A 14217-nucleotide genomic window follows, 5' to 3' on the forward strand; every position below is an offset into this window, starting at 1 on the left:
ACATCACTGTGGGTGCAGGCTCTGGGCTCAGGGTTCTGGATACTAGAGAACACAGACTGAGAAATCCATGAGACCCAAGCTAGTAAGCAGTGTCCTTCAGTGACAGGTGCCTTAGTTCTTGCCCCAGGTTCCTGCCTCAAGTCCTTACCCTGCTTCCCTGCACAATGGATTATAAGCTGTAAAATGAAATGAAGGCTTCCCAACCCCATTTGGTTTTGGTCATGGTGGTTTATTTAGTCTGTGTCTAAATCAAAGAAACTACAATAATTCAACAGCATGTACACCACATTTATTAATATAAACCTGGAGCCAGCATATCAGGTACCTGGTAAGTATAAACTGTAATAATTCAACAGCATCTACACCACACTTACTAATATAAACTTGGACCAGCATATCAGGTATGTGGAGAAGTATCACAGCTCCATTATGGAGAGAGGGAATGTTGACTCCTATGGAGTCTGCCTTTCAAGACTGAGTTGGACCATTTTTCTTTAATTAATTCTGTAATATGGGACAGCTCCAAGTCTGTTATAACTGTAGTTCTATTTACTCCCTGACTTCACACGCTGAAGGAGAAAGACACGGTATATGCTCCTGCTGACATTTGCCCACCCTGTCCTTCTCTTGGAACAGTTTTGGACTGGGATCAGAACCATGCAAGATGAAGATACAGAGCAACGATCAAAGACTGAATCGTCCACCAGAGTTCTCTGAAAGGACTCCGTGCCAATGTGCTACTGTTTTCTGATTTGTCTTTTATCTTTTGTTTCAGGCAGTGACAGAGCTGAACAGTCTTTATGAGCTGCCTGAGCTCTCCCAGAGCACAAACATAAGCCGCCAACACATCCACAGACACCATCATGTGCTGGAATTTTCCCATGTTTGGTGTGTAAACAGTGTGTTCTTGCTCACCCAGTGTCTCTCTGACACAAGCACTCTGTTCTTCACATGTTCAAGAGGAGGTGGCTGGGACCCGGCCTCAGAGTATTCAAGGACATACTTGGAGGAAACAGCAGATCATGAATAAAATCAGAAACATCTGGATTCATAGATTACAACCCCCAACATTTGCTATAGAAATTTTCTAAGAAATTAGGATTTTCAGTAGAGTACAGATAGCCCTGAATAGAACAAGTGCATACCCAATCCATGGGACCGTTTTTATTGGCAAGTTCTGCTTCTTCTTTTTTTTTTTTTTCTTTTACACAATCCTTCTCATTCAGACTCTACCCAAAATAGTAAAACTGTCTATAATGTGCCTGGCCATCAAGATGTTGTGGGTAAAAACCAAGTAAGATGCTGCTCTTGCTTTAGGAAAACCCAAACCTACAAAACATGAAAGCACATAATTGCTGCAGCTCTTAATGTTGAGGGAGATCAGCCACCATGGGACACAGGGTCCAGCCATGGCTCAGCTTAGGACAAGTGAGAGCAGGAGGATGGTCTGTGGGGTGTGAGGTAGAATGGAGGTCTTCAGTGGAATAAGCATTCAGGAGCATCTGCATGTTTTCCTGAGGCCAGAAGACTGGTCTGGAGTGGTGTGTGAGGTCTTGCTCATGATGAGTCATTGTTTTACTTTTCTCCTCATCCACTCTTTGTTTCCACACAAGATGACTTCACACTCTTCTGACATAAGGAACACCTTCTTCTCTGAAATTGGCATTGGGATCTCAGCCAACAGCTTCCTTCTTCTCTTCTACATCTTCAAGTTCATTCGTGGGCACAGGCCCAGGCCCACTGAGGTGCACATTGTTCTGCTGTCCCTAATCCACCTACTGATGCTAATGTTCATAGCATTCATAGCCATGGACATTTTTATTTCTTTGAGGGGATGGGATGACACCATATGTAAACTCATTGTCTACTTGTACAGAATTTTTAGGGGCCTCTCCCTTTGTACCACCAGCCTGCTGAGTGTCCTCCAGGCCATCATCCTCAGTCCCAGAAGCTCCTGTCTAGCCAAGTTCAAGCACAAATCTGCCCATTACATCTCATGTGCCCTTCTTTTTCTGAGTGTCCTCTATATGCTCATTAGCAGTCATCTCTTAGTATCAATTTTTGCCACTCCCAATTTGACTTCAAATAACTTCATGTATGTTACTAGGTCCTGTTCTGTCCTACCCATGAGTTACCTCATGAAAAGCACATTTTGTACACTGATGGCCATCAGGGAAGCCTTTCTTATTAGTGTTATGGTCATCTCGACTTGGTACATGGTGGCTCTCTTGTGCAGGCACAGGAAGCAGGCCCAGCATCTTCACAGCACCAGGCTTTCTCCAAAAGCATGCCCAGAGCAAAGAGCTAACAGGGCCTTCCTTCTGCTCATGAGCTTCTTCGTGTTGATGTCCATCTTGGATGGCTTTATCTCCTGCTCAAGAACTATGTTCCTGAATGATCCAACATCTTACTATATCCAACTCTTTGTGGTCCACAGCTATGCCACAGTCAGCCCTTTTGTGTTTATGAGAACTGAAAAACATGTCATTAACTTTTTCAGGTCTATGTGTGGAAGGACATAAATGTTTGAATATTCATTGATCATTGATGGGCCTATTTCTTTATAAGAGGACCCAATACACTGGCATCAGAACTGTCAGTCATGGCATGGTGTTCACGTGCTTTGACGTACATGAAAATCTGAAGCAGTGTTTCTGTTTTTGTTTTTGTTTTTCTGTTAAAATTATTTACTTTAACCTGTGTGGTAACAAACATGTAGCAGAAAATTAAACCTCATCCCTTTTGTGATATGACCAGGGCATTTTTGTTTCATTTTATTTTATTTTATTTTATTTTATTTTATTTTATTTTATTTTATTTTATTTTATTTTATTTTATCTTTTTCCTCAATGCATCATTATGGGAATCCTATGAGGTGGCTCTCATGCATCATGGCCGTGGACAGTTCACACTGTTTTGAAGGATGTAACCATGTCTAACACATTTCAATATTTTAATTTCCTGTGGTATAGCTATTTTGACAAATTAAATGAGGAGGCATTTCTTGCCATAAATAGTTCTATACTCCAGAAAGAAAGGAATTGTACACAGAACTTTCAGAACAGAATTCTGTGCAAGAAGCACATGTGATGTATACAGCAATGCGAACAACAACTAGATTTAAAATTCTCAGAGTTATCAGAACTTTTGACCCAAACACAGCCTCTGTACAGCACAGGACCTCGTTCAGTCTTACGGTGCAAGGCAGTTAATTCCAGCACTGGTCACTGAGGTATGGTGCCCTGGAAAACAGGAAAGACCAGCACCACTGGCCAGCTCCCTGAAGGTTCAACACTCTACACTACATTTCTTCTAAAACCAAATTTTTCCTCCTTTCACCTCTGCTATAAATAGATTGGGATAAAGTTTGTTGCTTGGGGAAACATTTATACTCATTATACTCATTACTTATACTTATTACAATCAGTTTATCAGACTGTAATAAGGAAGTTTAATAAGCCAATCAAACGTATGTCATCTAGATTACTATGCAAGGGGACATGGCAACACAGGGGGGCATGAAAAGCCTTGTTTAAGTTAATTTGGGATTCAACTTTTGGACTGATGTCCCCTGGGCCTATAGTTCCCATACAATGAACTGCTTCTTGGCTTCAGCCTGGTTGTCCCATCTCTGGTTGTTTTCTGTGTCAGTTGAGCATAGACAAACCACCCATTGTTACCCATTGTTAAAGGGTAGGAAAACTTTTTTTTCAAGCAAATGGACCCAAGAAGCACTCTGAGGTTGCCATTCTAATATCTTAAAAACAAAAAGACTTCTAATTAAAATTAATCAAAAGAGATGGGAAAGGACTGTTCATATTCATCAAAAGGAAAATCCAACCCCCAAAAATGTTAATTCTGAACATCTATGCCTCAAAATGAAGGGCACCCCCATTTGTAAAAGGAACATTACTAAAGTTTTAACCACACATTGAACCTCATACAGTAAAAGCAGGGGACTTCAATACACTACTCTCATCAATAGACAGGTCATCCGGACAAAAACTAAGCAGAGAAATAATGGAGCTAACAGCCATTGTGAGTCAAGTCGACCAAACAGAAGTCTAGAGAATGTTTCACCCAACCAGAAAAGAATATACCCTCTTCTCAGGATCTCACAGATCTTTCTCCAAAATACTCAGTCACAAAGTGAGTCTCAACAGGTACAAGAAAATTAAAATAACCACCTGTAGCCTATCATACTCTCACAGATTAAAGCTATATTTTAACAACAAAAGCCCACAAAATCATGGAAACTGAATAACTATCCTCTAAGTGACCACTGGGTCAAGGCAGAAATAAAGAGGTTAAAGACTTCCTAGAATTCAAGGAAAATGAATGCACAGCATACCTGAACTTATGAAACACAATAAAAATGGTAGTAAGAGGAATGTTCAGTCTCCATACTAGCAACTTAGTAGCATCCCTGTAAGCTCTAGAACAAAAAGGAAGTAAATTCATCCAAGAGGAGTAGAGCAAAGAAAATAATGCAACTCAGGACTGAAATCAATAAAATAGAAACAAAAAGACCAATACAAAAAAAAATCAGTGAAACAAAGAATTTGTTATTAGAGAATATAAACAAGATAGACAACCCCTTGTCCAAACTAACTAAAAGGCAGAGACAAACTATCCAAATTAACCAAACAAAAAATAAAAAGGATGATATAACAACTGATACCAAGGAAATCCAAAGAATCATTAGGTCATACTTCAAAAACCGCTACTCTACAAATATGGAAAATCTGAAAGAAATGGACAGATATCTTAATAGATACCACTTACCAAAGATGAATCAGATAAAAAACTTAAATAGAATTCTAGCTTCTAGGGAAATAGAAGATGTCATTAAACGTCTCCCAACCAAAGGGGGAAAAAAAAAAGCCCAGGGTCCGATGTTTTTTAGCACAGAATTTTCTGGATTTTCAAAGAAGAGCTAATAACAATAGTCCTCAAATTATTCCATAAAATAGAAATGGGAGGAACATGTCAGATTTATTTTGTGAGGCCATAATCACCCTGACATCCGAACCAGGCCAACTCGACAACAACAAAAAAGAAAATTACAGACCAATTTCCCTTATGATCATTGATTCAAAAATACTCAGTAAAATATTTGCAAACCAAATCCAGTAACACATTAAAAAGGTCATCTATCATGACCATCATACCAGGGATCATCCAAGGGATGCATAAATGGTTTAAAATACAAAAATCAGTCAATGTAACCCAACACATAAACGAACTGAAAGAAGAAAAAAAATATGATCATTTTATTGGATGCTGAAAAAGCCTTTGAGGAAATTCAACACCCCCTCATGATAAAAATCTTGACGAGATCAGGAATACAGTTACATACTTCAACATAAAAACAGCAATATATAGCAAGCTGATAGCCAACATCAAATTAAATAAAAACTCACAGCAGTTCCTCAAAAATCTGGAACAATACAAGGCTGTCCACTTTCTTCATATCCATTCAATATAGTACTTGATGTTCTAGCTAGAGCAGTAAGACAACTAAAAGAGATCAAGGGGATACAAATAGGAAAGGAAGCAGTCAAAATATCATTATTTGCAGATGATATGATACTATACATAAGCTACGCCAAATATTCTACAAGGGAACTTCTACAGCTGATAAACACCTTCAGTAAGGTGGCTGGATACAAAATTAACTCAAGAAAAAAAATCAGTAGCCCTTCTTTATACAAATGACAAGTGAGCTGAGAAAGAAATCAGGGAAACATCATTCTTCACAATAGCCACAAATAATATGCAATATTTTAGAGTAAATCTAACTAAGCAAGTAAGAGCTGAATGACAATAACTTAAAGTCTTTGAAAAAAATTAAAGAAGATATCAGAAGATGGAAAGATCTTCCATATTAATTGGTCAGTAGAATCAACATAGTAAAATTGGCCATCTTACCAAAGGCAATCTACAGATTCAATGCAATTCTCTACCAAAATTCCAACACAATACTTTACAGACCTGGAAAGAAAATATACTCAACTTAAAATTGAAAAACAAAAAAAGCTTACATTCCCACCAGCAGTAGGTTCCCCTTTCTCCACAACCTCTCCAGCATGTGTTGTCATTTGAGTTTTTGATCATTTTGGCCATTCAGGGTTGTTTTGATTTTCATTTCCCTAATGGCTAATGAGGTTGAACATTTCTTTAAGTGCTTCTCTGCCATTCGGTATTCCTCTAAAGAGAATTCTCTGTTTAGCTCTGTTCCCCATTTCTTAAGTGGATTACTTGGTTTGCTGCTTTTCAGCTTCTTTAGTTCTTTATGTATACTGGATATGAGTCCTCTGTCAGATAAAGGGTTGGTGATGATTCTTTCCCAATCTGTAAGCAGTCGCTTTGTTTTGATGACTGTGTCCTTTGCTTTACAGAAGCTTTTCAGTTTCATGAGGTCCCATTTATTGATTGTTGCTCTTAGAGCCTGTGCTATTGGTGTTCTGTTCAGGAAGTTTTCTCCTGTACCAATGAGTTCTAGAATCTTCCCCACTTTTTTCTAGCCGATTTAATGTGTCTGGTTTTCTGTTGAGGTCTTTGATCCACTTGGACTTCAGTTTTGTGCAGGGTGATAAGTATGGATGTATTTGCATTTTTCTACATGTAGACGTCCAGTTGGACCAGCACCAATTGTTGAAGATGCTATCTTTTTTCCATTGTATGGTTTTGGAATCCTTGTTAAAAATCAGGTGTTCATAAGTGTGTTGGTTTATTTCTGGTTCTTCTATTCAGTTCCATTGATCCACCATTCTGTTTCTATGCAAGTACCATGCAGTTTTTATAACTGTTGCTCTATAGTACAGCTTGAGATCAGGGATGGAGATACCTCCAGAAGATACTAGGAACAGCGCTTCGAAAGATCCAGCCATACCACTCCTAGGTATATACCCAAAAGAGGCTCAAGTACACAAAAAGGACTTTTGCTCAACCATGTTTGTAGCAGCTTTATTTGTAATAGCCAGAAGCTGGAAACAGCCCAGATGCCCCTCAACTGAAGAATGGATGCAGAAACTGTGGTACATCTATGCAATGGACTATTACTCAGCAAAAAAAAAAAAAAAAAAAAAAAAAAGGAAATCATGAAATTTGCAGGTAAATGGTGGGACCTGGAAAGGATCATCCTGAGTGAGTTGTCCCAGAACCAAAAAGACACACACGGTATATACTTACTCATATACACATACAACATAGAATAAACCCACTAAAATCAGTACATCTAAACATACTAAGCAAAAGAGAGGACCCTAACTAAAATGTTCAATCCCCATCCTGAAAGGCAAAGAGGATGGACATCAGAAGAAAAAGAAAACAGGGAACAACTTAGGAACCTGTGACAGAGGACCTCTGAAAACCAGAAGAAGAAAACAGGAAACAACCTCGGAACCTGCCACAGAGGGCCTCTGAAAGCCTCTGCCATCCAGAGTGTGAAAGCAGATGCTGAGCCTGATGGCCAACTGACAGGCAGAGTGAATGGAATTTTATGTAAGAAGTGGGAAATAGCAAGAGCTTGAGAGGACAGGAACTCCACAAGGAGAGCAACAGAACAAGAAAATTTGAAAACAGGGAACTTCCCAGAGACTCATACTCCAACCAAGGACTACTCATGGAGATAACCTAGAACACTGACAATGCTGCCACTTCTGATGAGAAATGATATACTAAGATCAGAAAGAAGGAGAGGAGGACCTCCCCTATCAGTGGACTTGGGGAGGGGCATGCATGCAGAAAGGGGAGTGAGGATGGGACTGGGAGGGGAGGAGGGAGGGGCTTATGGGGGGATTCGAAATGAATAAAGTATAATTAATAAAAGTCAAATAAAAAATTTAAAAAAAGCAAGGATACCTAAAACAATATTTTAGAAAACAAATGAACAAAAACCTTCTGGCATCATCACTATCCCTGATTTCCTGATTTCAAGCTCTATTACAGAGCTATAGTAATAAAAACCACATAGTATTGACATTAAAAAAAATAAAGACAGGATGATCAAAGGAATTGAATCAAAGACCCAGATGTAAATCCACACACCTATGGACATCTGATTTTTACAAAGAAGCCGAACATGTACAATGAGGGAAAAGGCTTCTTCAACAAATTGTGCTGCTCTTACTGGCAAATAGACCCATTTAATCAGCCTACATAAAATTCATATCCAAGTGGATCAAGACCTCAACATAAAACTAGATACATTGAACCTGACAGGGAAAGTGGGGAGTTGTTTTGGGTGCATTGGTTTTTTTTTCTAGTACCTGGCTATATGAGAGTCTCCATAAAATGTCTGCCCTTCTTGACAAGGGCTCTGAGTTACCCAGGCTGCTCTTGAACTCAGTATGCTCCTTCCTCCTCTTCTCAGTCCTGGGTGCAGGTGTGTGCACCATGTCTGCTGGGGAGACTGAAACACAGAGCATATAGTTGCACTCCGGCAAAGCACAGCCTCTTCCTGAAGTCTTCAATGAAAATGAGGTCTCCATTCCTCAGAGACTGGGGTCCAGTCAGACATGGCCTCAGCCTCAGCTATGTTCCACCTGCCTGTGACCACCTCAGCTTTGAGTTTTGTCTCTACTTCTCTGGTTTTCATTTAATTTCTTTTTTATTTACTTTTAAAATTTACTAACATCTTGAATTCAGATTTTGGAAACCAGGAAACAGAATCAACACTAAATGGAAATAACATGCTCCACGGGAGAGGGGTGTCTCAGGAAAAGGGCTGGTTGCATGTCACAGAGTGTAGGGAAAGCACACTCAGAACCATGGGAAGTCATGGGAGGCCCAGGAGTCCTCAACCCAGAATAGAAGCATCACAGTGAATAAAAACTGTTTGAAATATTGAAATAAGTCTAAGAAGCAATGTGAGAAAAGTTAGTGTTGGGGGTTGGTCTGGAGCTGTGTACTCTGATGCTAATTGTTGACTCCCAAGATCTGGTTACTGCACAGATGAGAGCACATGCTCATCTACAACAGTCCTTGTGTAAAATTGCCTAAGGAATTATTCTTGTTTAAACAATAAAAAGCTGACACACATGGGCAGGGTGCATGGCTAAGGTTCTAGGTTCTAGAGGACAGGAAGACCATGGGAAGGAGAGGAGAGAGAGGAAGAAGAAGAGAATAAGGAAGCAGAGAGCCACCATGGGTGAGTGTGGAAAGAAGCACATGGTGGGCATGGATGGAGGAAGCTGCCTGATGAAGAATGAGCAAGTCATTATGGATTGTGGATGGGAGGCAGCCTGGGCTGGGGCTGGGAGGTAAAGGTAGTTTAGAGGGTTAATATCTGCCCTGTCCCGAGTAAAATAGGACTGTTATGAAATCTATCAGGTGTCTGTGTCTTTTATTGATTGTAATAGCAGGTTAGGTGTACTGCCGTGATAATTATAGGGCCAATAATAAACATTGTTAGACGGTACAATTAAAATAACAGCAACAACTTAGGGTTGTCATAAACTTTCTGATTCCTTTCTCAGGTCTGGCAAGGGGACTCAAAGTGTGTGCTCAGCCCTCCCCAGATGGCTGTTATCCAGGACAGAGTGAGTGAGATCAACAGGCAGGGAAGATCCCTCCCTGGGAAGCCACATTTCCATGCTCCCCAGCAGGAACCTGTCACCTTCCACAAGCAGCAAAATTGCAGGCTGTAGAGATGCATTAAATTCTCCCTCAGCCTAAGCTGTGCAGGATCTCCTCAGGCGCACAGTCCTCCCCTGCTATGTCCATCTGGGTAAGTGCTCTGCACCCAAGGGCAGAATCAGAAGGTGGTAGGGACCCAGGCAGTCTGTGGGAGGAGGAGCACTGGGCTACTGGGCTGTGGGAAGTTTTCAGCATGTGCAGAGGAGACACTGAGCTCTGACACCCCTCAGCACAGGGGACTGTGCTCTGCACGGACAACAAGAATACTTTTCCTCTTAGGATATTTCCTGCAACTCCTAAAATTAGTTAATTTTTTCTTTGGAAACATCGTTGTTTCATATTTACATTTTGTTTTAATTAAGCAACTCACAGTTAAGAACTACATGAATTATCCTTATATGTAGAATATTTGAGTGATTTAATTTGTGTACCTATTATAAAAATTGATGGAAGGAAATCTCCTTGAATATCACTATCTAGTAGAGAACTTCGCCTGACTCAGTTTCAGGAATTTCACGCAAATGCTCTTGGCTCGTGGTGCACTATACAGTAAAACACGTGCTCTGAGAGGACATCCTTGAGGAGGCACTGGAATGCTAGATATTTTATACACAGTGGATACATGGCAGTTTCTCCTGCTGTTGCCTAAAGAGCCAGGATCCAAATCCCAAGAGCTTGAGAGGTAGAAAAGTGAAAAGCCTGAGAGCACAGGGGACTGTGTTCTGCATGGGCAACAAGAAGAGTTTTCCTCTTAGGATGTTTCCTAAAACTCCTGAAAGTTGGCTTCTCCTTTTTCTCCTCCTCTTCCTGCCTATTCTGTTTTGTTTCTGACATCTGCTGAAATTGACATTAGGTAATCAAACGGATCTATTATATAAAGAGCATGGTAATGCAATGGGAATCACTCAGTAAAATGTATTTACAGCTCTGCTGGTACATAGAACTCAGCATATTAATCTTGTAGAAGTTTCACCTTTCCTAATGGCTCTTTGCCATTCTATTTTAGAAAATCTCAATTTAAATTTTTTAGGTTATTTTGTTTTGTGTGTTACACTTTTTGGGTGTTTGTTTTGTTTGATTTTGCTGTGTCTATATATTTGTATTGCATGCATGCCTGCTGCCTGAGGACCTCAGGAGTTTTTGGAACCCCTGGACCTAGAGTTACAGATGGTTTTGAGCTGCCATGGGAGAGGTGAGAACTGTACCTGGGTCCTCTGTCAAAGCAGCAGGTTCTCTCCACACCAAGCACCCTGTGTTTACAGTCTTTAACTGGATATTCACCTTAGCTCTGATTTTTTAAATTTACTTTTCATCTTATGTATTTTGTGGGATGGGGTAGGGTGTGTATGTCACAGCACACATCTCGGGGTCAGAGGACCACTCTTTGGAATTGGTTCTTCCCTTCTAGAATGTAACTCATCATGACTGGAGGCCAGCACTTCTCAACACTGAGGCTCCCTCATTTCTCCTGCTCTGAGCACTTACTTACCTGGTGCATCAGGTTTGGTAACTCAGGCACTTTTGCTTTCCCCTCATATCTCACATTACATATAAAATTAAACCATCTTACACCCTGGATATTCAAATGATAATTATTTCTTTACTATTTGACTTCATTTTTATACTATTGCATAACTTAGGATTATGATCCTTGCATTAAATTAAATACTTGCATTGCATGAGAAAGAACTTTCAAGAAGAACCTTCATCAAATCTTCTGATGTATATCTGAGGCTTTGGTCACCTGAGTCTGAGAAGCATCACTGCTTCCTCAAGGAGGTATGAAATCCTACACACCTGTGCAGCCCATCATTTAGGATGAGTTGGATAATTCTTCCTTCATTAAAACCTTATAATGGGAAGGACCCTCAATCTATTGTAATTATAATTCTTAAAAATTGTTTGCTTTCAAATGTGGAAAGAGACAAAACTTAGACCACATTCCTGGCAGCTTCTGGTAACTGAACACTTCTCATGTAGGCTTTTGTTCTGCTGTGACATCAGAACATATTTCAGATGCAGTTACAATGTGAGATTCACAGAGAAGACCTAAAATGCTACCAGGATGCTCTGGAAAGGATTGCTTGAGTAGTCTATTGTGTTCATACTTACTCTTCTCTGTTTGGGGCTGGGAGAAACCAAACAGTTGTTTTTAAAACTGTATTAACTATCCCAAGGCACAAACATAAGGAACCTTCATGAGAATAAATCCAGCAGCCTACACTTCCAAAGAGTTCGCCCTATGCAGGGAACACCATGCTTGGTATGTAGACTTCATCTCCTTACACATCTCCCTGACACAGTCACACAGATGTTATATGTTCTAACCCTGTAACTCAGCCCCAGACTGCTCAGGGTCACACACAGAATATGGCAGGAGTGAGTATGATGTAAAGAAGTCTGGATTCAGAGTTTCCACTCCTAATGCTCCCTGCAGATCCACATGAAGAGCACAAGGTCTGAAGCAAATGAACATACAAAGAGACTGGAATAAAATGACTCTGGGCCTGTTTAAGACAAGGGCACAGCTTCATCTGAGGATCTTATTTCTACTTTCTTGCAATCCTCATGGAACTTCACCAAAACCTGCAGAGCTGCTCTGTGTCTGGCAATCAACATGATGCAGAAGAAAGACAAGTAAGACATCACTTTTGCCTCAGGAAACCTCAAATAGGAAACAGTTGGAAAAGAAATATTTTCTTGACACATGACAATTGTAATGTGGGAGAAAGCTTCTATCTGGATGGGGCACATAAGTGTCGGAACAATGGAGAGAGTGGGCATCCCTTCTGGGCACTTTGAGATGAAGGCAATTTTAAGCGGTGTAAGGCAGAGCTGTGAAATAAACATCTTTCTAAGGAGAGTGGAGCTGCCATTGTCTGCAGCTATGAGCAAGGCTATATTGGTGATAAGGAATCTTCTTGCTGTTCTCCCCTCACAGTTGTTACCTGGTTCTTTCAGCCTTAAAATGAACAAAATCAACAAACAGTCAGGTAACACCAAGGTAAGAAACACCATTTATGGTGGAGCTGGGATTGGGCTCTCAGGGAACAGCTTCCTTCTTCTCTTCCACATCCTCATGTTTATTCCTGGGCAGAGGCCCAGACTCACTGATCTGCCCATCAGTCTCTTGGCCCTAATCCACATACTGATGCTGGTAGTCGTCGTGAGTTTAGTAGCTTCAGACATTTTTATGCCAGGGAAGAGATGGAGTGACTCCACATGCAAATTTGTTATGTTCTTGTACAGGTCTTTTAGGAGCCTCTCTCTTTGTGCCACTAGCCTGCTCAGCATCCTCCAGGCCATCACCCTCAGTTCCACAAGTTCCCGTCTAGCAAAATTCAAATGTAAATCTCCACACCACATGCTAGGTTGCCTTCTTTTCCTGAGTATCTTTTATTCATCCATTAGCAGTCCCCTTATAACATATATAACTTCGACGCCTAATCTGACCTCACCTGGCTTTATGTACCTCAGTCAGTCTTGCTGTATTGTGCCCATGAGCTACTCTGTCCATCACACATTTTTTATATTGTTGACCTCCATGGATGTCATCTTTGTAGGTTTTATGAGCCTCTCCAGTGGGTACATGGTGACTTTCCTATAAGACATAAGAACCAGTCCCAGCTTCTCCACAGTGCCAGCCTTTCCCTCAGACCATCTGCAGAACAAAGAGCCACACAGACCATCCTTTGCCTCATGAGTTTCTTTATGGTGATGTACACCTTGGACAGCGTCATCTCCTACCTAAGAAGTATAGATGATGATCTGATTTTATTTTGTGTCCATATTCTCACAGTCCATGACTATGCCACATTCAGCCATTTTTGGTTCTCAGTACTGAAAAACACATAATTAACATTTTTAGATCCATGTATGGAAGGATGGTAAACATCATATCACTTGGGTATAGGTAAGATTCCTTAAGATGAGCCAGTACAGTGGCATTAGAGCAATGAATTGTAATGTAGTTTACATGAGCTTCAGGTTAAATGAAATTATAGAGTTGTCTTTTTGTTGTTGTTAAACCTATTTCTTATGAGATGTGTGGATGCTACACATAAAAGACAAACCACATGCCAGATACATAAGTCTTTTGTACTTCCAAGTGTGTCTTTTGGGGAGACATAAAGTGACTGTCTTGTTAGGGTCTGGATTATCCACATCAATTTATAATACGTGACAGCTTATGATAGTCTTCATTTATTCAAATCCCTCAGCTATCTCTGTTTTGCCAAGCGAGGTTTGTAAATAGTTATTATTATAATTATCAAGTATCCAGAAATATTCAAATCACTTAGCATACACACACACACACACACACACACACACACACACACTCCGAGTGAGAGACAGAGACACAGAGAGACAGAGACAAAGACAGACATAAAATCTATGTATAAAACACAGCCCTGATGATGGATAAACAGAGTTCAGCTTCTCTGCACTGGAGTGTTACTCCAGCTTTAAAAGAGAAGGAGATTCTGCACATGGTCCCACACAGATTGGCATGAATCCACTGTACTGGCTGCAATGAGAGTCTAGGCAGAATGAATTCTGTGTGGACTACTGGGA

At 40.4% G+C, this 14217-nt stretch overlaps 1 pseudogene; it reads left to right on the forward strand.

Moving 5' to 3' along the window:
* The first annotated feature begins 1628 nt into the window (after window positions 1-1628).
* On the forward strand, window positions 1629-2541 carry LOC132654053 (vomeronasal type-1 receptor 94-like; annotated as a pseudogene).
* Window positions 2542-14217: the final 11676 nt, after the last annotated feature.

The sequence above is a fragment of the Meriones unguiculatus genome, chromosome 5 (genome assembly GCF_030254825.1).
Source record: "Meriones unguiculatus strain TT.TT164.6M chromosome 5, Bangor_MerUng_6.1, whole genome shotgun sequence".
In the NCBI taxonomy this organism is placed as follows: domain Eukaryota; kingdom Metazoa; phylum Chordata; class Mammalia; order Rodentia; family Muridae; genus Meriones; species Meriones unguiculatus.